This window comes from Delphinapterus leucas, chromosome 4 (assembly GCF_059928025.1).
Source record: "Delphinapterus leucas isolate spDelLeu-1000000601 "Yukka" chromosome 4, BTC_Dleu_Yukka2, whole genome shotgun sequence".
NCBI lineage: Eukaryota > Metazoa > Chordata > Mammalia > Artiodactyla > Monodontidae > Delphinapterus > Delphinapterus leucas.
In genome coordinates this window covers 54,010,653-54,034,327 of record NC_143132.1, presented here as the reverse complement: position 1 = coordinate 54,034,327, position 23,675 = coordinate 54,010,653, and the positions used below count along the sequence as shown (strand labels likewise).

Sequence of the window (23,675 nt, the reverse complement as noted above, 5' to 3'; positions counted from 1 at the left end):
TGAACATTGGGGTGCATATATCTTTTCAAATTAGAGTTTTCTCTGGATATATGCCCAGGAGTGGGATTATCGGATCATATGGTAAGTCTATTTTTAGTTTTTTTAAGGAACCTCCATACTGTTCTCCATAGTGGCTGCACCAATTTACCTTCCCACATATAGTGTAGGAGGGTTTCCTTTTTTCCACACTCTTTCCAGCATTTGTTATTTGTAGACTTTATGATGATGGCCATTCTGACTGGTGTGAGGTGATATCTTGTAATTTTGAGTTGCATTTCTCTAATAATTAGCAATATTGAGCATCTTTTCATGTGCTTTTTGGCCATCTGTTTGTTTCCTTTGGAGAAATGTCTATTTAGGTCTTCTGCCCATTTTTTGATTGGGTTGTTTGTTTGTTTTGATATTAAGCTGTATGAGCTGTTTGGCACATGTAAAAATTTTTTATTTTACGTATTTAATATTTTTGATGCTAACTTCTATTTCTCAGAGAAAACTAAATGGTAGATAATTGAGAACTTTCTGTAACATAGAAGAAGTTTTAACAGTACCAAAGTGCATGAATAAAGGAAAAAACCTTATATTCCTTTACACATTCTTATGCTCAGTGATCAATCTTCCAGTAATCAGTCCTTCATAGAAATCATCTCCCATAGAAATCAATGGGTAATTACCCATTTATTAACTCAAGGTGATATTAGCATAAGTTATTATGGTACCTAAAGATCTTGAAAATTAAGGTCTAACTGACACACTAGAAAACCTAGTTACTATTGGTATAAAAATGATCAAACTTATGATTCAATTTAATTGAGCAAAATTTTATATAAACATTATTTTAAAGATTAAGCATTACTCTGAGTCATCTGAGAAACAGAAGACAAGATGGCATTGGTCATTCATGAGCTTCTTTGGGAGATTCCCTGCTGTGAGGGAAAATGAGAAGGGAGCTGGAGGAGGCTGGGCGAGCATCTGATTGTGATCCGTCTGACCCCTGTGAAGGAGAAAAGGAAAGAAGGAAGGAAGAAAGAAAGCCTTAGATTGCAGTGCCGTTTTATGAATGCTTTGGCAAGGCCAGTGTAGAGTCTCTGTGCCAAAATAGTCTGTCAGAGGAGTCCCAAATCACTGGAGTGTGCTTGCCTTAACATCCCTTTGCGCTAAGTCATTGGTTGGGAGCAGCTCAGTGGAAGCATGCCCTCGGCCAGGATGCAGTGATGTATTCAGAGCATAGCAGCTGGGGGTGTCAGTCAGTTGTAGTCACTACAGTTGGAAATTTGAGTGGTACTTTTTTTTATGACTGTCATAGTCTATCCCTTACATCACACAGATCTGCTTCTCCATACAAGTTCAGGGATCAGCTTCTCCATGATTCCTACGGGCTTATCTTTCTTTCTTTTTTTTTTTTTTTTTTTGCGGTATGCGGGCCTCTCACTGTTGTGGCCTCTCCCATTGCGGAGCACAGGCTCCGGACGTGCAGGTTCAGCGGCCATGGCTCACGGGCCCAGCCGCTCCGGGGCACGAACCCGTGTCCCCTGCATCGGCAGGCGGACTCTCAACCACTGCGCCACCAGGGAAGACCCGGGCTTATATTTCTGAGAGGAAACTTAGCAGATTAGTGAGATAAGCTACAGCTTTAATAGTTGCAGTTGATATTGGGGCTAAAACCATTCTCATCTTTTACCATTTCCACTCTCCATTCCAAATTCCCCTCACCCTCTGCTAATGCCGTGTTGGATCTTAGTAGCTTACCTGGTGGTGTGACCCAAATCTTCCTTTCAGAGGGCTCTGAAACTCTGGGAATTATTTCCAGGCCAGAGTTGCTGCTTATGTTCATTTTTTGCTACAGTGGACAAAAGAGTACCAGTTGCCATCCAAGTGGATCACCTGGGTTCCACATGTATTCTTCCCTTTCCGCATTGTGCAGAACCATCTCTACTCCTCCTGTCGATCATGGTTAATTACCCTGGACAATATGGTAGTAACACCTTGACAGCTGGTCCCCGGACACAACAATTCCAAAGTGCTTAGCAGCAGCTCTAACTTATAGTGCATTGGAACCCTTGCTCTGTCCACTGGCAAGATTATGTCCCTGTGCTCTCAATTGATAGCTTTATATATTTTGAAGTTGTGTTATAGGTGTATATATCATTAGAATTTTCTTTTCTCGATAAATTGACCTTTATCACTACAAAATGAGCTATTTTTCTCTGGCAACACTTCTTGTTTTAAAGTCTACTTTGTATATTCATATGGCTACTTCCGTTTTCTTATGATTATTTTATCTTTACCTTTTAATCTATTTGTATCTTTAAATTTAAAGTATGTCTCTTGCAAACATCATTCAGTTGGTTCTTGACTTTTTAATCCAGTGTGACAATGTGTGACTAATACTTGGAATATTTTGTCTATTTACATTTAACATAGATATCGGTATGATTTTGGTGTAAGTCTATCATCATATTATTTATTTTCTGTTTATACCATCCATTCTTTGTTACTTAGACTGAATTTCCTGCTTGTATTTTTTTAAGAATTTTATTCCAGATATTGTGCATAAAAAGTAGAGATTGAAGTGTCATGTTGTTTGTTATGTAGTTTAGAGAGCTGAATTCCTTTCTTGTGTTGAGCTGAGGCTAGGTCACAGCTTTTATTAGATTGAGCTCATTCTGTTTAAATCTCATAAATATGTGAGCTGGGAGTCAGTTGGCTGCAGCTTCAAATATGTTGGTTAGTCTTTGGATTCTATACCTGTAGGACTCAGCAGTCTAGTCACCGTGAGAATGCATGGATTATGTTTCTATTCCTTCCTCCACTGAAGCTCTCTTTGCAGAATTTTGAGGACAGAGTTGGTGGAGAGAATTGTCAGACTCAGCAATTTGCTCTTGTACTTGGGACTTTTCTATACTCCAGTTCAGTCTACACTATCATTCAGGGCTTGTCTGACCTCTCCCGTTCCCACGTAATTGTTTCATCTTTAGCATCTCTCTCCTTAGTCAGATGTACCTAGGCCATATGCCCACCTCCAGGTATGGAGGCTGTCAGCTTATCAAGACTCCTTTGTCACATTGAAAATATGACTTTTATTTTGTTAGGTTTTTTCTGGCTGTTACCACTAGGATCAAGGTCTTTTTCATCCCATACATTTCATCCAGAAGCAGAAGTCTTTTGCTCTTTCTTGAAAGGTCAGCTGCATATTATATTCTATCTAATGTTTGAGCTTGAGACTTTTTAGGCCATCTTATTTCTCCATCTTGTTGAAATACGAACAGAAACCATAAGTTTATCTTTACATTATGACTACTAGAGGGATGATATATTAGTGGTTTAAAACACTGATGTGCGTTAGAATTTTTTGAAGCCTATAAAAATATAGATACCTTGGTCTTATAATAGATGATTCAGATTCACTCACTTCATGGGGAAAACCCAAAGGAATATATGTTTTCCAAAGGCTCCTCAAACTTATTTTGATGCAAATAGAAGTTTGAAAAGAAAATGATGAATTAAATGAATGGTGCCCTGAAAGTCCGTGATATTTATCTATATTTTATCCCTAGTGCCCAGCACAGAGCTAGTGAGTGCTCGGTTTATGTTTATTGAATGGGTGAATGCATTCATTATGGCATCTTGGTTTTCTACCTAAATCAGATGTGAGATGATTTAGACATTTTAGACATTATTTCAGTAAGTAAAACTATAGCCGTATGAGCAAAGACTGAATCAATTTACTGCTTTTGAGAAGGTTACCGATGTCCTCCTTGTTGCTTAATATATTGGACACTTTCCCTTATATATTTTATTTGAGCTCACTTTAGAGTTTGACACTATTTTCCTCCTGAAATAAAAATATTTCCTTGCCTTTATTTTAAAAAATTAATTAATTAATTTTTTAACATCCTTATTGGAGTATAATTGCTTTACAATGGTGTGTTAGTTTCTACTTTATAACAAAGTGAATCAGTTATACATATACATATGTTCCCATATCTCTTCCCTCTTGCGTCTCCCTCCCTCCCACTCTCCCTATCCCACCCCTCTAGGTGGTCACAAAGCACAGAGCTGATCTCCCTGTGTCCTTGCCTTTATTGACACCATAATTTTCTGGTTTCTCCCTACCTGTTGGTCTGTTCATTAGAATTTATAATTCTGGTTTCCTCCTACTAAATCTAGGGCTTCTAACATGCTTTTTTTTTTTTTTTTTTAGGGCTTCTAACATGCTTTTTGAAACTTACCATAGTTGCCTCATTTATCTCAAGATGGGTACAACAAAATTCTTATAGACAAGGAATTCGCTATCAATGCATGAGTCTGTGTGTGTGTGTGTGTGTGTGCATGCACATACACACGCATGTATTCCCTATCAAGAATAAATATTTATTAAGTTTTCTTTACTGTGCTAGATACTGGGAATACAAAGAACCTTAAGATACCACCTCTGTGCTTAAGGAGCTTGTAAATCAAATAAGTAATGATATTATTGTAATTCTGAAAGAGTTCTGAGAACACTGCCCCAAGATATGGAACACAGGCTCGTTCCTCCTCGAAGACTTTAAATGTCCTTCTCTTCACCTTCTCTTTTTATTTTCTTGGAAATTTGTTTTAAGGACTTCACTGTCTTCAAGTATATGTACATGAGAATTTGTGATAGGAGGAGATGGGGGAGAGCAGTGAGGAGGAAAGGTAAGAGGGAAGGAAGGATGGTCTCTAGGCATGTGGCTTTCTGCTGCTTTATTATAAACAAGCATGAACAGAATAAAGATACACTATAGTATTTTAACTTTCTAAAGCGTCCTTAAAACTTCCTCCAATTTTATTTTCACATTACATTTTACTGATGGAGAAACTGGATCAGGGTATGTCCATATGTCTACTAGACACCTCCATCCTTCAGCCCTCAAAGCACATTTCATCTACAGTATCAGTTTGATCCTAACCACAGTCCTCTGAGTTTGTTGCTCATAAAACAGGGAGCAGCAGTAGAATGAACCATGTTTGAAAGGGAAAATAACCCAACCCAGCTGAATTTAAATCTCTGCTCATCCATTTGCTAGCTGTGTGACTTCCACTTAACCTCCATGAGCCTATTTATCTATTAAATATGAATAATAATTCCTACCAATAGAGTTTTGTGGCTGACCTCATGCTTTCTAAATGTTGGTTAACTTTCCCTTTTGTCTGAATTTACTTTTGTTCCTGGAGATCAGTTCTTCCAAAGACAGGTTTTTTTGTTTTGTTTTTTTCTTTTCATGGCAAAAGACAGTAATCTGTCTGTAATCTGCATTTGAGAAGGTAAACACGAACTGCATCTGGCTGTTACTAGTCTGGTAGAGCCCATACCCCTTTCTCTCACGTGAAACAAAGTCTCAGGGAACACTTTATCCTATGCAAGTTTTACTTTTTAATAGCACAGCAACACCCTAGATGGAATAATCTCTTGAAAATAGAAAAAAAAAAAAAAGAAAAGAAAAGAAAAAGAGGACCTGGAAGTTGTTATGTGCCATGTGTGTAGCTGCACAATTTCTAATCTAGTAAGAATTCAAATGTAACAATTAATGTCACATCTCACTTCATTCAGATTAGTCTAAAGCTTATCTGCCTCAGGCAGTAATAATTGGGACTCAGTAAAAGATGCTAGAGCAGATGGAGGTACTACAGTTTCCAATTAAACTCTTCTTTGTTAAACTTTGTATTCTTTCATGATTTATTGAACTGACTTCAGCTCTCCATCACCTACACAACTGCTGTGTGTGTTTAGCACAACCGGGCGACTTTGGCTACTTTCTTAGGTAAGGAAGGGCTTTGTTTAAATAGAGAATCTCATTTTACCTTAATGAGATAGTTGTAGAAAAGATGGCATTTCCTTTTGTAGCTGGAATAAAAGAGAAGGAGAAAAAGGCAGCTGATGTTTATTGAGCATTGGGAATGCCCTACAGGCATTTTGAATAAATATACTCCGGGGCAATGCCTTGTATGTATTGTTGCATGTAATCCTCATAACCATACTGTGAGGAAGAGGTTGTTTCTTGTTCGCTCACCATTTTGTTGATGAGAAAACGGAAACTGGCATGAGTCTGAATCAGCAAGCTTATAAAATCATATCATCAAGGGAAAGAAAGGTAAGAGAGATTTTACAAATGAGAATGTTGAGAATGTTAAGAATAAAAACATCTGGTTTTATTAAAAGAGCAACATAGAGCATATACATGTATACATGAATCAAAATTAATCTTTTGAAAATTCGAGGAGTCTCTTCTGCATGTGAATAGCATCACTATGTGAAGCATGTAACAAACGTGTGTAGATGTCACACAGCCAGACACTGTGCTAGGCATTGGCAGTTTAGTGGTGGAAAAGACCGCCTCTATTTTTGCTTTCATAGAAAAAATGAACACAAATATTCATGTAATTCCAGTTAATGCTTACCCATTGTTCACTAAGAAGATGAGAGCTTTGTCTGCTTGAGTAGTCTGAGGTGATTAACAAGGCAGAAAGGATGCACTACTGTGGGAAGTGCAAAAGAACTCTAAAAAGAAGGTGGGAAAAAGGCAGGTGCTATCTCACCTCATAAGTCCTAGTTCCTGAGAAGGACTATGGAATAGAGTGAGAGATGGGTCAGGTGTTTCAGTATCTTGTTAAGAACAGCAGGGTCTAAAAGTGTTTAGGATTCCTCAGAAAGTGGAATTTCTTTCTGTGCAACTGTATTTGCTCCCAAGAAATTACTGTTCTTCTTGGCACTTTAGTAAGGCAGTTTAGCTAGTCAATAGCAAGTAACACTTGCTAACTGTGTATTTCTTGTATCTCATGACCAGGAGACACTTAACTGTCTTAAAAACAGTGTATTTGATATGTCATTCTACATACACAGATTCAAAAATTTTGTGTTGCAACATGAATTCTCCAAATACCGTAATTTGAATTAAGCCAAAAATAACTTAATCATTGATAGCTTAAGTGTAATGTTGATGTCGTATCTTTTGTTTCCAAAATTTTAAAATAGTTGGTTCTATTTTCAAGATACAGTGAAAGATGTAAATTCAGGAGTAAACATATGATGTGAGATGTGAGTTTATGATAAAGTTTGGTGTAGAAATTAATGGACAGTCCAACAAAAGCATCTCAAAAGCAAGCAGGAAAAGAGTAATAAAGGAAAAATAAAATCAGGGATTAGTCCGCATATTTGGGCAAAATATGAAGCAATATTCAAAACATTATTAGACTGTCGAGTTTATCTAATTAATAGGAATGTTGGAAAGGCTCAGATATCACAAAAATGGTCAAAGGGTCAGAAAAAAGGAGCTATAGAGAAAACTTTAATTAGAAATATAACGAGAACAAACCCCTCATTACCACACCTCATAACACAAATTTGAATATAACACAGTCACATGACTCCCCAAAGAAAACTCCACAATAAAATTATAAAATTTTTAACGTATAAGGTAATAGTTCTATCCCCTACATTAGCACTGAAATTGGGCTTGGAAAGAGAAAGATAAGAGCAGACTTAATAAGTCTTTATAATAGTTCTTTATGTGGTGAACCGACAAATTGTGGAAGCAATGTACGAAGATGAATGATTTGTGATAATGGCAGTGAACTCTTCTAAAACTTAGGGAACTATTCTAATTCTAGTTCTTTGTAGCACATGGATATATCATAAAACATATGTGTGATTGCTCATTTATACATGGGGATTATACTTGGTTTATTCATTTAATAAAGCATTAGTGGGTTAAATTAACATGCTTTCAGAAAAGGGATTTGAAAAATTAAAGTTACAGAGTAAAGTTTCTACCTATAAAATAGTCAAATGATAGAGTGGATCAGAGAAGATGGTTGTTGTGATGCCATGAGTAGGAGGAAATTATTTTAGTTTTGACTCTAGAAAGTTAGGAGGTTCTTACCACAAGAAGTTAAGACCTCGTGCCCCTCAGAGACTTGAAATTTTGCCTTTTAGGTTTTATGGAAGTGCCATGTGTTAATTCAGTGGCTTGAATTCTAATCTAGGTTCTAAGGTGTGGGAATTCTAATAAAGGCCGCAAATGAACTTCTTATTATGCTGCCCGGGCTGTCTTACATAATAGTTTCTAGACACACCCTTCCTCTTACCTGCAAAAGTCTCTCTTACTTGCAGGAGTCTATGGAATGAGGACTAGGGTACAAATACAGTCTACTGAAAACGTGAAAATGTGCAGTTCTCTATTATTGCTGTTAAAAGAATCCATAAATTTTCAAACGTTGTACTCTCTCTGAAGTACAACTTTCCATTTGGAAATAAATACAGGTTTATTTCTTTGGGTCTTCAGGAAGCAAACAACTTAAAGTATGAACAATGAAAAATGTTTTAGGAATATGGAAACTTAATATTATACTGTAATGGTATATAATAGAATTTATATATTTAAATGTGTCTGTGTGTGATATCCACATTCAATTTCCTAGCCAATTTTAGAAGTCTATCTAAGGTAGGGATTAAGAACGCCAGAAGAAGAAATCAAAGAGAGCGAATTAATATTCAGCTTCTGACACTATACAGATAGAAGTTTATAGAAGACAATAGACTTAAAAGCCTGGCTTTGGTAAAACAGAGGATTTTCTACATTATTTTATTTCTTCATGAAGCATAACATGAGTGAGGCTGATGAAACTGGACTGCAGAGTTCCATTTTCAGGTGGTCCTTATCAAGCAGGGGCAGAGAGAGAGGGAGAGAAAAACTGCTGCTTGTCTTGGTAGTTTGTGGGGAGAGGAAGGCAGAGGAGAGGACAGAGAGGAGGGTGAGTAGATGAGGAATAAGGGCTCTTACTATCTGCCTAAATTTGAAAAAAAAAAAAAGAGTTGACTTGATATATTTACATGGGTATGTGGGGCCTGAGTCCATTCAGGCTGGTCATGCTTCCCTGGCAAGACTGAATGGAAGCCTTTGAGCCTCTATCCCTCAGATACTTCCAGCTTGGCATGGAGTGGTTATGCATATACTTGCTGTAAGGCAGCTAGGTAGATGGTCTGCACGGTGTTCTGGGATCCCAGAATTTCTCCAATGAAGTGATGAAGAGATGTTGAAATTGCTGGCAGGTAGCAGAGACCAGGGATCAAGACAGAGTGGTCACCATAGGTAAGGACTTGAGACTGGGTGAAAAGTCCTTATGGGTCCTAGCAGTGGTGCCAGCATGTCACCCCAAAAGCCTGGTCCAGCCACCTGCCCATCAGCAGTCACCAGTCTGGGGAGGAGACTACTCCATATATTCTGTATAAGAGAATATAGAGATCCAGGTGATACCTCATGGATCTGAGGAATGAATCTCTCCACCATCCTTTCATGTGTCCTTCACCTACTTCTATGAGGACAAGGTCAAACCCCCTCACACACTCATATAAACTTGAGAGGACTAAGGGGGTAAATCTGAAAGACTGGACGTTTACCTTAAAAGACTAAATTCTGTGAAAGAGGCAAATTTTAAAAAGCCCTAATAGGAAGTTGAACTTTGGAAAGACTGAATAATGGTTGTTGAAACAAGAAGAGGCAGAAATAATTTAACTGACCAGTTGAAAAAAAAAAAAATCTTCCTACCCATGGTTAGAGGTTGTGAAAAAAATAAATGCAGATTTAAAGAATTTAAGAAGCTATTTTCTTTGTGCAGCTCAATCACAGTGAGTAAATATTAAAATCTTCACAGAGTTTAGAAAAATAATGGAGTTTGAGGATTAAAATGTTGGTGTTTCTCTTGGTAAAATGATAATTTCAACCGATACAAATATTTTGAATTAAGAAAAGAAAATTGACTTTACTATTGCCTCAGTGGAATTACCTCCAGAGTAGCCAACTTTGATGCAACAGAATCTGACTTGAAATAGCAAGTCCTGGTTTGAAAAATGCATTAGCATTATTACCTGTGTCACTTCAGGTAATAAGTCGATTAATTTCTCTGAGCCTCAGTTTCTTCACCCATGAAATACATAACGCTAACCTCGCAGAGTTGTGATAAATCTCTCATATATGATCATGCATATGACTTGTAGTGCAGACCCGAGCCAAAGCCAAAGCCTGCGTGCTGCCTGTTTGGTGTATGAAGTTATAGTGGGAAATGGCCTTGCCCATTTCTTTACCTGCCCTATCCATGGCTGTTTCACACTACAAAGTTAGAGTTGAGTAGCTGTGACAGAGACTGTACTCTGTGAGCAGGTGCTGTTGTTTTTATCATGTTAACCCCTTTGCTCTGAGTCCAAGCTCATATAATTGCATTTTGGTAAATACATATAGTTTTAAAGGCTTCATTCTGGAGAAAACTATTCTTTCATTCAAAAGTATGTTTCTCATTGTAAGTTAACCAACTGGCAACAGGTTTATAAAGCAGCCTATTCAGAACTTGGTTACATTTTCTCTCTTTGCCAAGGCCTGATCTCCCCAACTGAGCTGATACAATTAAACTTCTGAGTCTAAAATCTAAGGACCACCTGTTCCTCTGCAGCCACAATGAGCCATTCCCTGCCCAGCATCATCACTGAGATCAGGAGCCTGCTACTTTATCACACTTACCACAGGATAGCCATAAATTTTTGCCTCCTTATGTGAACATGAAATCAAAAGATAAATTACTTTCAAAAAAGACACAGTATATCCGCTTTGATATTTTTCCTTTTTCTTTTCTCCAGTGTTCATCCTCACATGGACCATCTGTCACCTGCTGCAGGGCAAAACCTACTGAGAACAACAGGCAGCTATTCCGTGAAAGGTAACCTTGGGTAGATTTGCCATGATTCTAATAATAATTTCACATGTTAGTTTATTATTAAATGAAACCTGATTTCTAAAAAATAAAATTAGTGATATAACATCCAGTGATGGGAACGTAACATGCTTGCGTTAATTGTGTCACTCTTTAGGTAAGAAGTTAGTTGTTAACAGCTAACCACCTGCCATGTGTTAAAACATAAGAGGCTTTAGATTCCTTTCTGGAAATAAAACGTTTTTGAAATTGAGATGCTGTAATTTTGCCAAATGCTGATGAAACCCCAAAAGGTAATTATGTCAGCCTGAGAAGACTATGATGGTGAAAATAAGATTAAAAAAAGAACTGTGGGTTTTCAGCCATAACCAGCAGACAATTTTAATTTTGGAAGTGAACGTCACTGTGCTTGGACATAGTTTAAATTTTTTCCTCCCTACCAACTGTTCCCCTCATTTGCCTGAAAACCTTCCAGTTCCCTCTCACCTTCTTTTCTCTCTTTTCCTTCTCTTCTTCCTCTCTGGACTCTTCTCTGCTTCTCACCCCTCCCATGGCCACAAATGCTCTTAACAAAACTTAGAATAATATAGAAACCTGTGCTCTTTCAACAGTGATGGGAAAGCAAAGGGTTTTCTTAGTGCATCACCTTTGCTTCTTCTTTACACATTAAAAAAGTATCGAGCATTCCCCACAAGTCCAATTCAAGGAATCTGTTCTACAGATAGACTCTCACCAGGGTGCAAAGTTCTGTTATGAAAATGTTCATTGCAGCCTGAGGATGGAAAGAAAAAGAGAAGCTGAGCCCAGCAGAGAGCTGGAACGATAGGAGCAGTGGGAACAGGAGAGCCCAGGAGCTGGGAGCAGCACTAATAATGGAGCAAGGTTCAGGAACAGCGTGGGAGAGAAGAGCCAGCAGTGCGGGCTCCCCGCTTCTTCTTGGTCCCCAGTGGGCTGTGTGCCAGGCAGGTATCCCTGCAGCCTGCATGGCAGTGGTGACAGACACAGCTGAGCAGTGCCAGCTGCCTTACAGGAGCCTCCCCACTGTGTGGATTCTAAAATGCTTCCACATCCAAGATTAGCCAGTGCCCTAACGGGAAGGATTGAATTGAGGGATGGGAAACTGGCATTTCCAAGTGGCATAGCCAGTGGGGAGAAAACTCAATCCTTAAAAACCACAGAATGAAAATGGGTCTTTACATAGAATTTGTTTTTGAATAGTGGCCATTTTCTGATCATTTTAGCAGTAAAAAAAAAAAATGAGTCTTTTTTTCTCAGATCTTGTCAAATTTTATACCAGTGGTAGTTGTTCGTGAACACACTGCTACTAGGAGCCATCTTATGTTTGTCCATACTCCAGGCTAGCATGACATAAAACATCTGGCAATTTGAAATGTTCATTAAAACATTTAAAGGAATATAATTGTGGTATAAACAAAACATACTAGTACATGGATAGACCAAGATATTTGTTTCTGAAGCATCATTTAAAGACAACTTAGAGACTAGAGGTTTATCAAGTACAGTAACTATTTTCACTATTGTCCAGCCCATTTCAGAAAGTCAGATTTGATGGTAAAATTTTACTCATTTTGCATGTGAGTATTATCTCACAGGTTCCTAGTGAGGTCAAGATTAAAAGTTTGAAATAGTTTTTCAGCCACTTAATAACCTCTAAAAGAGGTCTACTATGGGTGACTCATTCTTCAAAGCAGTATACTAAGACCTTGTGAAGAGGTTATTATTTCATGTGTTATGGGCTAAATTGTCCCACCTTCCCTCTGAAATTCATATGTTGAAGCCCTAACCACCAGTACCTCAGAATGCGACTGTATTGAGAGACAGGGCCTTTAATGAGGCTATTGATTTTATTTATTTATTTATTTTTTAAATTGAAGTTTAGTTGATTTATAATGTGTTAGTTTCAGGTGTACAGCAAAGTGATTCACATCTATATGTATATATATACATATATATATTCTTTTTTCAGAATTTTTTTGCATTATAGGTTATTACAAGATATTGAATATAGTTCCCTGTGCTACATAAGTAGGTCCTTGTTGTTGAGGCAGCTAATTTAAAATAAGACCATTAGGGTGAGCCTTAATCCAATCTGGCTGGTATCCTTTATAAGAGGAAATTTGGACACACGAGAGAGACATCAGGGATGCACTTGCACAAAGAAAAGGACATGTTGGGATACAGCAAGAGAGCAGACGTCTGCAAGCCAAGGAGAGAGGCCTCAGGAGAAACCAAACCTGCCAACACTTTGATTTTGAACTTCCAGCCTCTAGAACTGTGAGAAAATACATCTCTGTTGCTTAAGCCACCCACCCAGTGTGTGGTATTTTATTATGGTAGGTGGAGCAAACTAATACAGTGTGTCACAAACAGACTTTATACAGCATAAACTATACAAATTTCATTGTTTTAACTCAGTATCATAGCTGTAGAGAATCTCTTTTTATTTTGTTGGTGAGGCATTAGTAATGAGCCCAAAGTATCCTAGAAAAGTACTGGGTACATCTGAGGGTACTTTTCATTGACAGTGTATTAATGAAAGATGCCAGAGAGAAGGAGAGCATTAGGCTGCCAAAGGTATTTATTGTAATAAACTTTGTAGGATGGGTCATGTGACATGATGAATCCTCAATTGTTTGGCCTGCAGCAAGAGAAAAACAAGTTAGGAACAGGCAGTGCCAGGACTAGGGAAACCTTCTCAGCAGAGGGTTTGCCTGTGAGGATGGTGGCAGGAATCGGATTTGGGATCCAAGTTGATGCAGCAAATTTGTTCTCCATCTGGACTTGAATTGATATCCTGAGATTCAAATCAGGTGGTGGGGGCCCCTCAGCCTGAGTTTCCCTGCAGTAGTGCCATGGAGACAGGTGGATGGGGGTTATGTGGTTTCCGGAGTGTGGGAGTCCATCTGGGTTGAAGCAGGATTCCAGCCAGCTGTTGGCAGGAGGGACAGAGGGTCCAACTCCTAGGGAAAGTAGGCTTGTTTTAGAACCCTGTTATGATTGTTGAAACTGAGAAGCCAGATCCAATCCTAGTCAGAAAACTGGCATATAAATCAGGGCTTGAAACAGTTTTCCATTCGGGTGGAGAAAGCAACAGCTCTGTAGGCACAAAAGCATCTTGGAACTCACACCTGTTACAGGGCTGACAGTTATTGCAGACCCTAATTCAAAATTATACAGTCAAGTTTGTTCATTTGGTTCGGGCATGGAGAGGACAGTATGAGAAACAACACAGGCGATCTGAAATGACATGCATGGTGGAATCTTAAGAAATGTTTTGAATGGTGCTGACAACTCAAAAGATACTGGAAGCACAAGCAAAGAAGATAATTTTTCTGGCAGGCAAGTAAAGCAGTTCAGGGATGATTACTTCACTCTTTAATTTATTAATCTATTCTTCAAAAAGTTCGTGGTGTTCTGTTGCCCTGAAGGACAAACAGCTCAACATATTCAATTTCATAAGAATAATGCAGATGAGCAAAAAGCAAGCTAATCATCTACTTTATATAGAAAGCAAGTGTCTGAGAATGTTTTTAAATCCATACTCCTTCCTATATCCCACATCAGGAGCAGCTATGGCATGTATAATTAATATAATGATAATTCTAAGTAATTGATAAAATGTGAAATTTGGTTATATTGTACATAAGAAGGCAGAGAGAAAATTTGCTGTTTAATGAGTTGCTTTAAGAGTCTATACTGGGACTTCCCTGGTGGCTCAGTGGTTAAGAATCTGCCTGCCAAGGCAGGGGACATGGGTTTGAGCCGTGGCCCAGGAAGGTCCCACGTGCTGCTGCGGAGCAACTAAACTAAGCCTGCGCGCCACAACTACTGGAGCCCGTGCACCTAGAGCCCGTGCTCCGCAGCAAGAGAGGCCACCGCAAGGAGAGGCCTACACAACGAAGAGTAGCCCCTGCTCGCCATTAGAGAGGGTCCACGTGCAGCAACATAGACTCAATGCAGCCAAAGATAAATAAATAAAATAAATAAATTTATTTAAAAAAAAAAGAGGCTATACTAACATTGTAAATATCTTTTGAAATTCCGTTTTTACAAATTTTTTCTTTTTTTGCGGTACGCGGGCCTCTCACCGTCGCAGCCTCTCCTGCCACGGAGCACAGGCTCTGGATGCTCAGGCCCAGCAGCCATGGCTCACGGGCCCAGCAGCTCCGTGGCATGTGGGATCTTCCTGGACCTGGACACGAACCCGTGTCCCCTGCATCAGCAGGCGGACTCTCAACCACTGTGCCACCAGGGAAGCCCCGTTTTTTACAGATTTTAATCTTTAATTTGTGTTATATAATATCAGATCCCATTCATGCTTTGCAAATGTGAAATTCTCTGTGGTAACTCAATTACAAACATTTCCATAGAGGTACAAATATAAGTGATTTAGCAGATGTAACAAGTTTTCATTCATAATATATATGTGGGTATGAATATTTATATGCAGGTATATCCATTGTGTGATTACAGTGTACTGAGAGGAATGGATTTCTGCACATCATGATAATTATCATTAGTGTGTGCTTACTAGTTGTCAGACATTGTATTAAATGATTTTACAAACGTTAACTCTTTTAATACTCAGAAAACTTCTTTGTAGCAAATACTCTTATCCTGATTTTACAGATAAGGAAACGGAGAGCTAACAAGTGGTTAAACTGCCTAGGGCCCTAGACTTGGAGGGTGGTGAAACTGGAATTCGGGCCAAAGTCTGTCTGGTAGGCATTGATGCTCTGAATCTCTCTGCTACATTACTGTACAAATTAACTTAAGTATTCACGAATGAAGCCACAGTTGTACAGTCAGTTTATATAGAAGCCAGTTGGCTTTGGGTAGAGGAAAGACCGCTGCTTCACTGTCACCATCCTTGACACTGCTCGAAACATCTGTGCCTCTTATTTCCACATGGTTGGGCAAGACTGAGGAGTTATTTTATATTTTATAAAACTTGCAGATGAATAACTCTTTCAATTCCACATTTTGATGCCGTGGCATCTAATATGTAGGAAAGTAAGTTATGACATTTCTTAATACTTTCTAATTACATCTAACTCAACAGCAGATAGTATGATGGAAAGAAGAGCATTTCACTGTAGGCAATGCTATTTACTTAACCTCTATCTCATTTTGCCCCATCTGCAAAATAAAGGGATGGATTCAGGTTCCTTTTATCCTTAAAACTTTTATTCTAAGCATCTAATTCATTTCTAGTCAAATTATATTTTTTAGAAATAATACAAAACATGAAATTAATATTCACTGAGCTGTTTTTGTACTCCAAGGAGTGTAAACACATACATACACTCACAAATTTATTCACTTGTTTAGTTACCTAAGGTACTTTGTATAGTACTTTGTATAGTAAAACTGCATAGCATGTGATATTCTATGCATTTTATAGAAAAAGCATATTAGGACTTAGAAGTCATTGAACTTTCTAAAGATCTCAATCATAAGATGTAAACTTGGTATTTAAAACCAAGTTTATCAAACTCCAAAGCCAATGTACTTCTGTTTAATAACTAATCTTCAGTTTAATTGGGAAAGTAACTTGTTTAGAACACACTGTGTATTAGGTTAGGCAAGGATATGCAGTGTAACAAATTAGAACATGCAGTAACAGTGATGTAATATGGAATTTTTTTTTTTTTTTTTTTTTTGGCCGCATGGCATGGCTTGTGGGATCTTAGTTCCTGGACCAGGGATAGGGATTGAACCCAGGCTCTCCGCAGTGAAAGTGCTGAGTCCTGACCACTGGACCACCAGGGAATTCCCTATTTCTTATTCATGTGAAATTTAGCAGCAGGTCTTAAATGGTTTCAGAAGAGAGTGGGCAGAGGATATATACCCACCCTTAACTTTTGACTAGAATTTACATGTATGAATTCCATTTACATCTTGCTAGACGGACTAATCATACAGCCCTGACCTAATAGCAAGGGCAATTTGGAAATGTGGTTTTCTTGCATTTTCAGAAGAAAAATGAAATGAGATTTCATGAACCCACAGCATTGGTTCTGCCTGTGCTGTATCTCCACCACTGGTCATGGTGCAAATAACTGAAGGACTGCTACATTATCTTTTATTATTATGCTTATAGACAGAAAGAGGGTAACACAGAGCTTATGTCTTCCTGATAGTAGTATTCTTTATTTAGAAATTTCCAGAAAACTGTAATATAGTGGGACATCAAAGCCTTCCTCTTGATATAGGAGTTCCACAATTGCTTTATCATGTTTCCCATCTTCATCATTTCCCTCCACTGTCTCTCACAGGGTCCAGGCATCTGTACTTATGGCAGGGATGTTGAAATGTGGCTGTAGTGATTATGGATGATTAATGGGTGAAGGTACTAATATTTTATCACCTGCTTGAGAAGCCTCTCAGTGGAGGTAAATATGTAGAAAGACACCACTGAAATTTTGAAACATTGTAACAGTGTGAGTTTTATGGTCTACTATCTTCTCTCAGTCTCAACTTAACTATATTAAAAAAGAAGGCATGTTTCATCCACAATGGTTTAAGCTATTTCTGAGCAAAGGCCTGACCTTTCTGCTGAAACAGAATTCACAAATGTAGACAAACTCAGGCAATGATGCCTAGAGCAGTTTAGATGAGAAGGCTGAAAAGGAGCACTTTTGGTCTGTGTATTCCTTGACTCAAGTGCCCTTTGCTGCTTGCTGGGGAGCTTGGGGAGGGCAAGATGACATTTTGGTGGTGCAGCATGACCTAGACCAGTGATTCTCAACCTTTCCACGTTTAAGATTCCCATTTAAATGTCAAACTTTTCAGAATCCCCAAAGACACTAGTTGTATTTTTTTGAATCAATTGCCAAAGAATTTTAAGATAATGAAGGAACTACAAAACAATGAGGAACTACAAAACAATGCTAATTCCGTTGAACTCAGTAGTAGTTTTAAATGCATTCATATTTTATTAATTACAATGCATATATCTGAAAGATAGTCAAAGAAATGCAAGACAGATTTATGTAGTCAATCAACTATTCTTCGTGCACTGTGGACTTGAAGATGCTTTGCAGTAACGCTGAGGACCACTGGTTGGGAAGCCTTGAATTTGGCTGAAGCATGGGTCCTTGTGGTGCCAAATGCAGTTCTGAGCTTCACAGTAACACTGCATGTTACTTGTATATATTTGACATATACAGGTACTTTGAACAGTTTTAATTGTTTAAAAGTAAACACCTGGTTATGAATATTCCACATTTCAGTAGAAAGTTAGGATGTGCAGAATGTATATGTGTACATGTGTGTTTGAATATTTATCCATTCATTTGCTGTTCTAGGCATTGAGGAAAGTGGTGAACATAAACAATAAAAGCTAAGACTTATATAGTGGTTAATATCTATAAAATATATATTTGTTATTATATATTTTAAAGTGTATTAGTCCTGTTATTAACTGTATTTTCCAGGTGAGGAAACCAAGACATGGAGACATTAAGCAATGTGCCCAGGACTCTAATTCTAGTGTTTAGTTCTCAAATCTGTGCTCTTAATCTTTATGCTGTGTGGTCTTTCAAAATCGTTACTATCCTCTGTCTCATGGACCTTATATTCCATTGGGTGAAAAAGAAAATAACCAAGTAAAAAATTAAGAAACGTAATTAATGCATATACAAGTTCTGTGATAGAGTGAGTGCTGGGCATCTGTTTTCTATAGGAGTGTATAGGGAAAGCCTCACTGAAGAGATGACATTGTAATATTTAAATAAGGATATGTTCAACTTCTCCCTTCTCAACCAGACCATCACCATCAAAGCCTCTCTTTTCTTTTTAGGGAACCAATTGCAAATACAGTGCTTGTGAAGTCATAATTTGTAGCATCTATAGAATGATTAGATTACTGGCTCAGACATATCTTTCCAACATAATTTCATTATATATTTATCTCTTTGTATGCATAGGTAATCTCTGGGTTGATCAACTCTGCCAACAGAGGTCCTATATTAAAAATTCTAAGGAATTGCTTTTTGCTTGTGATTTTTTTTTTTTTTTTTGGCCACCACCACGCGGCATGCAGGATCCTTAGTTCCCAGACCAGGGACCGAACCCGTGCCCCTGCAGTGGAAGCATGGAATCTTAACCACTGGACCGCCAGGGAAGTCCCTTGTTTGGGATTTTATTGCAAAATTGTATTATACTGACTCGTTTGCCATTCTTTTGTTTCTATACACCACTTCTTACAAGAACTCTGAGCATAAGTTATGCTAAGAAGTTGACTTAAAAGAAAATAGCATCTAATAAATTTAAGCCAGCAGCACATCAGGGTGACCTGCTACCTCAGCCATGCTGCCAAGCTCCTTATATTTTGAATTGCTTTCACCTTGTTCCATTAACTGGAACTTTGAAAAGTAAGGTCATGAGTGTTAGGAGCACCTCAGAGGCAGGCTCCATCTCATCTGCACTGTTCCTCCGTATTCTTATGTCCTTGTTTTGACCCACGAGGTCTGCTTCCCACATTTGTGGTACCCACTGGTGGCTTGTTATCTATATGCATCCATTGCTCTATGCTGTTGGCTCACTTTTGCTCTGAAATACATAGGACACACACACACACACACACACACACACACACACACACATGCCTCTAACCTTTGTGGAGAATGTGAAACCTCTCTCCTCTAAGTAACTGTCCCCAGTATTTGTCTCCCCACAGAAAATCTCTGTCTCTGCTTCTATGTATGTTTTGAAACACTCAAGACTCTATTCTCTTTGAAGAGTTCCCTTCCTGGTTCATCTCTTCAGCTTTCCTGACTCCTGTTAAATTTCACACGCGATTCTGCATCTTTTTGGGGAGACCTAGAATGATTAAGCTGTCAGTTTGCTCTTGTGTATGATTTCAGAAAATTTTCGTACATTTCCTTGGAACACATTGTCGGCATTTGTTCAGTGCATTTCTCTAAGTTCTGAGTGGGCCAGCGTAGTTGATGCAGTCTTGTTACCCTCATGAATTTTTTCTATTAGCTTAATAATCAATATCCAATATTAGCCTATCTCTCCCTTTCCATATTTTTTTTTCTTTAGGAAATATCTATTGTATGCCTGTTCTGTGACTTGCACCTTGCAAACTGCTGTGGGATGTAGTTTTGAAAAATTCATAATCCTCAATTAATAATTTGTACACGATGAGAGAATTAATATAAAAAATTGTGTGTGCGAATATGTACATGTAATTCCCAATAATAATAATGGCATTGTTTTATTGACTGCTTATGATGTACCTGCTCTACTCCAAGCTTTTAACCTGTATTAATCCATTTAATTTTCATAATAACCCAATGAGCTAGGTATTTTATTATACCAAAACTTTAGATGAGAAAACTGCTGCACAAGGATTTCAGCAGCAGTTCTGGGTACCTCAGTAAGTAGAGTTGCTGGGAGTCCAGTCAAGACACACTCACTCTAGAGCTCGTTTCCAGTATGTTGTATACATTAAAGTGTTCAGTGCAATCATTAATTTCTTAATACCCTACTTTACCACTGCTTCCTGATGAATCTTCTAAGACAAAAGCTTACAGGTTGTATTTTCCTACTTCAATCCTTTTGGTGGCTGTCCCTACAGGTTCACATGTGCCATTTAACACTCTCCATTAACCAGATACTATGATAAACATCTCATTGATGAATCAGTCACTTGGTTAACCTCTGTCTTCTACATGCTCATTTCCATTTTGTACCATTTTCCAAGTGGTCTCCCTTCCACATGAGATATCTTCTTGCCTCTCTACCAATCAGTTCAACACGTATATTTCCTTCAATGACAGTTTAAGACCAAGCTCTTCCATTCCTTGCTAAATTCCCAAAGCAAGTATAGTTTGAAAACGTTCTAGTGTTTTGTAATACACACTACACTTTATTTTCTAGTAACTTTTGTATTTTTTTTTTTAAAGCAACCAGATATGATTCTTCACCGGTAGAGGTCACATATTTTACTCTTTTTTTTAAACCTCCACAGTGACTAGAATATATTTGATGATGACTAGCTTCTTCTTGATAGACAACTTTTTGAAGAATAAGAAATTATAATGTGATTTAAGGCACTTCTTCAATGTGGAAAGTATGTTTCCAGAAAAGAGTTAAAGATTCAGGTCAATGCTGTTCATGTAAGTGATAATTATAGCACATGCAATATTATATAAATTATTCCCCAGAATTTTAAGACTCTCTGCCCTTTGACTACAACACAGTGTAAACGAAAGTGCTCACCTGACTTATTGGTATTACTTAAATGCTGTTTAAACACATGCATGGTTTGATCTTGTCACCCTTGGAACAGGCAGAATAGAGATAGCAGGGAGAAGAGGCAAGTGGAAGCTGCATAGGATGTTGTTTCCCCAGTAATCTTCCTGTTTCTTTTGTCCTTGATTCTGTGGAAAGGACTGCTAGAGCAGGTGGTAGGACATGCTTTTATTACTATTCAGAATTTGAAATGGGTGAGTAGGCTTTTGATATGGTGCTTTGGGCATTCTTGCTTTTTCTCAATGGATGAACTATCCCTGTTTCAAATTCTACTTTCTTTATAAATTACAGTTTAAAATGTCTACCAAGAATCACAGAGTTAGTAGGTGTACACAAGCCCCTAATAAATAATTATAGTGTATGGTATGTCACTGAGTTAGGGAAGGCTGTCTTACTTTCTGATGTAACTCATAATGAACTAGTCACTAAATATAACAATATAATAAAAGATTGGATTGTATGGAATTGAACAATACTTTTAATTGTAGTCCCTAAGCATTCATACCAATTGTTGCTCATATATTTTTTGAAAATATACTGGCAAATAGCAATCATCGTATTTCATAGGAGAAGTTGCACATCAACTGCATACTTCAATTTGTAATATTTCATTCATATGGACTACAGAGAAGTTGACATTTCTATTATAGACAGTGTTTTAGAGCATTAACAGAACCATAATAATTGGCCACCAGACAAAATCTGCAATGCCAGGCCTAACCTTGGGGCAGTTTTTAAGCAATTATTGTTATGAAGTCAAACCGCTTTGGAGTATTTATTTTACAAAGTACTGTATGCTGAAATAGACCAGGGAAATATGACTTCATTTTCAATATGTTTTAAAAAGATTTCTAGCTTTGGGGCTTGAAAACACATTTTCTTTTAAATGTAGAGGATTCATAACTCCCCATCAAAATAAAAGCAATCAGAACCTACCAGCTTTAATACATAAATATCCTTTACATATTTTAGGCTTATATACTTAAGGATAATTACTCTTATTTGAATACAACTTTAGTGAATTCATAAAGAAGACTTGGGGTTTATGCTGTTGTATAGAAGATTAAAAAGTATTATTATGAAGGCTCTAGTAAGTAGCTTTTGGGGCAATATGAATATTCAAAATTGTGCTAAATATGCAACAAAATGTATCTGAAATATCCTATTGTGTATACAATAGGGACTTACTCTGCAAGAAAGGAAATCTCTTTGAATATTTTACAGCAATATATATTTTTGAAAATTATTTTACAATCATTGTATATGTTTTTCTTCAGGCACGCTGGCTAGAAATGGTGCTGTTTTAAATTGGAAGGAATAGAAAGAGGAAAAGAAAGGTATATATACAGATGGAGTCACAACCTCTCAGATGAAGATAGCTCCACACAAGGAAACCTTCTCCCCTTGCTCATTTACTGTTAGTTTACTTAGAGGAGCTCAAGAATTTTGTCAGAATTCCTATCTTCTTTGACAGTATTTGATCTCCTTGGGCCTCCATGGAGTTGAAACTATAAGGCTGATTACCATCAGAGAGCTGAATGTACCCCAGGGAACAGAGAGAACTGGGGGATATGGTGGAGTTGGAGCTCTCAAATGAGTGGCAGTCTGATTTGAATATCATGTTAGTGCATGGCGAGACTAAGGTTGTCAAACTAGCTGGAGCCAGGGTTATTTGAGTACTTGTGTCTCCTACTTAGTACTGCCACTTGCTTGGCTAACTCACAACACAGACCCATTTCATCAGTGTGGTGTATATAAGAGCTTGACTGGAAATGGTGGTTATGCCCCCTCAGAGGGTATCATCACCTGTGACTGAGGATATCCAGGTAGTCATGTTGCAGTGGTGTGTGCCTGATTCCTGAGCAGCACTAGATAGACATAGACCTAGAGTTTTATTATTATTACTACTGTTTATTACAGTTAGCTTGTCAAATCAAGTGCATTTATTTTTATGTCTTCTTGATTACAAAGGCTGTATTTTTAGATGATGTACGTTTGCAGGTCTAAAAGAAGGAATTTCTAAATTTAATGTTAAATGTAGCATTAACTTTGAATTTAACGTTCGAAAGCCTAAACAAAGGAATTTATAAAAGCAGTACAAAAACTCCATACCTGGGTTCTAAAATTAAAATACTTCTTAAAGACTGGCCTCAGCTCACTGATGTCTGCTTTCTGTTTCAGTTAGCCATTATGAGCCATTATGAAAAATACTAACACTAACATTCATATATTCCTATTTCAAACATGTGCTGCTAATGGTTGATATAAGTTACAGGGGCACTGACTTTTGTGAATTATTCCATTGTTAATGTACCAGATAGTAGTTTAAGAACGTGGGTTTTGGGGACTTGTTGCCTAGGTTCACATTCCAGCTATAATACTTACAAACTAGATGACCATGGGCAATTTACTTAACCTCCTGTGCTAGTTTCCTCATCTGTAAAATGGGAATAATAATATAATAATAGTACCTTTATCATAGAGTTGTTGTGAAGACTACCTTACATATGTACTTCTTAGAACAGTAAAACAGTGTCTGGCACAAAGTAAGTCCTATATATAGGCATTAGCCACTAGTATTATTGCATGCCTTCAGATATCTAATGAAACATTTCTCTCAAAGCTTCCATGTGCTCAAATTTTTATAATAGCAGAAATTCTTCTCA

General features: G+C 37.7%; 1 long non-coding RNA gene across 1 annotated transcript in view; it reads left to right on the top strand.

Moving 5' to 3' along the window:
• The window catches only part of LOC149749310 (uncharacterized), a 265,921-nt gene that overhangs the window by 166,354 nt on the left and 75,892 nt on the right, over nucleotides 1-23,675 (top strand). The window contains exon 3 of the long non-coding RNA XR_016392989.1: nucleotides 10,649-10,728. This is a non-coding gene — a long non-coding RNA (uncharacterized LOC149749310). The remainder of the gene's footprint in view (nucleotides 1-10,648; nucleotides 10,729-23,675) is intronic.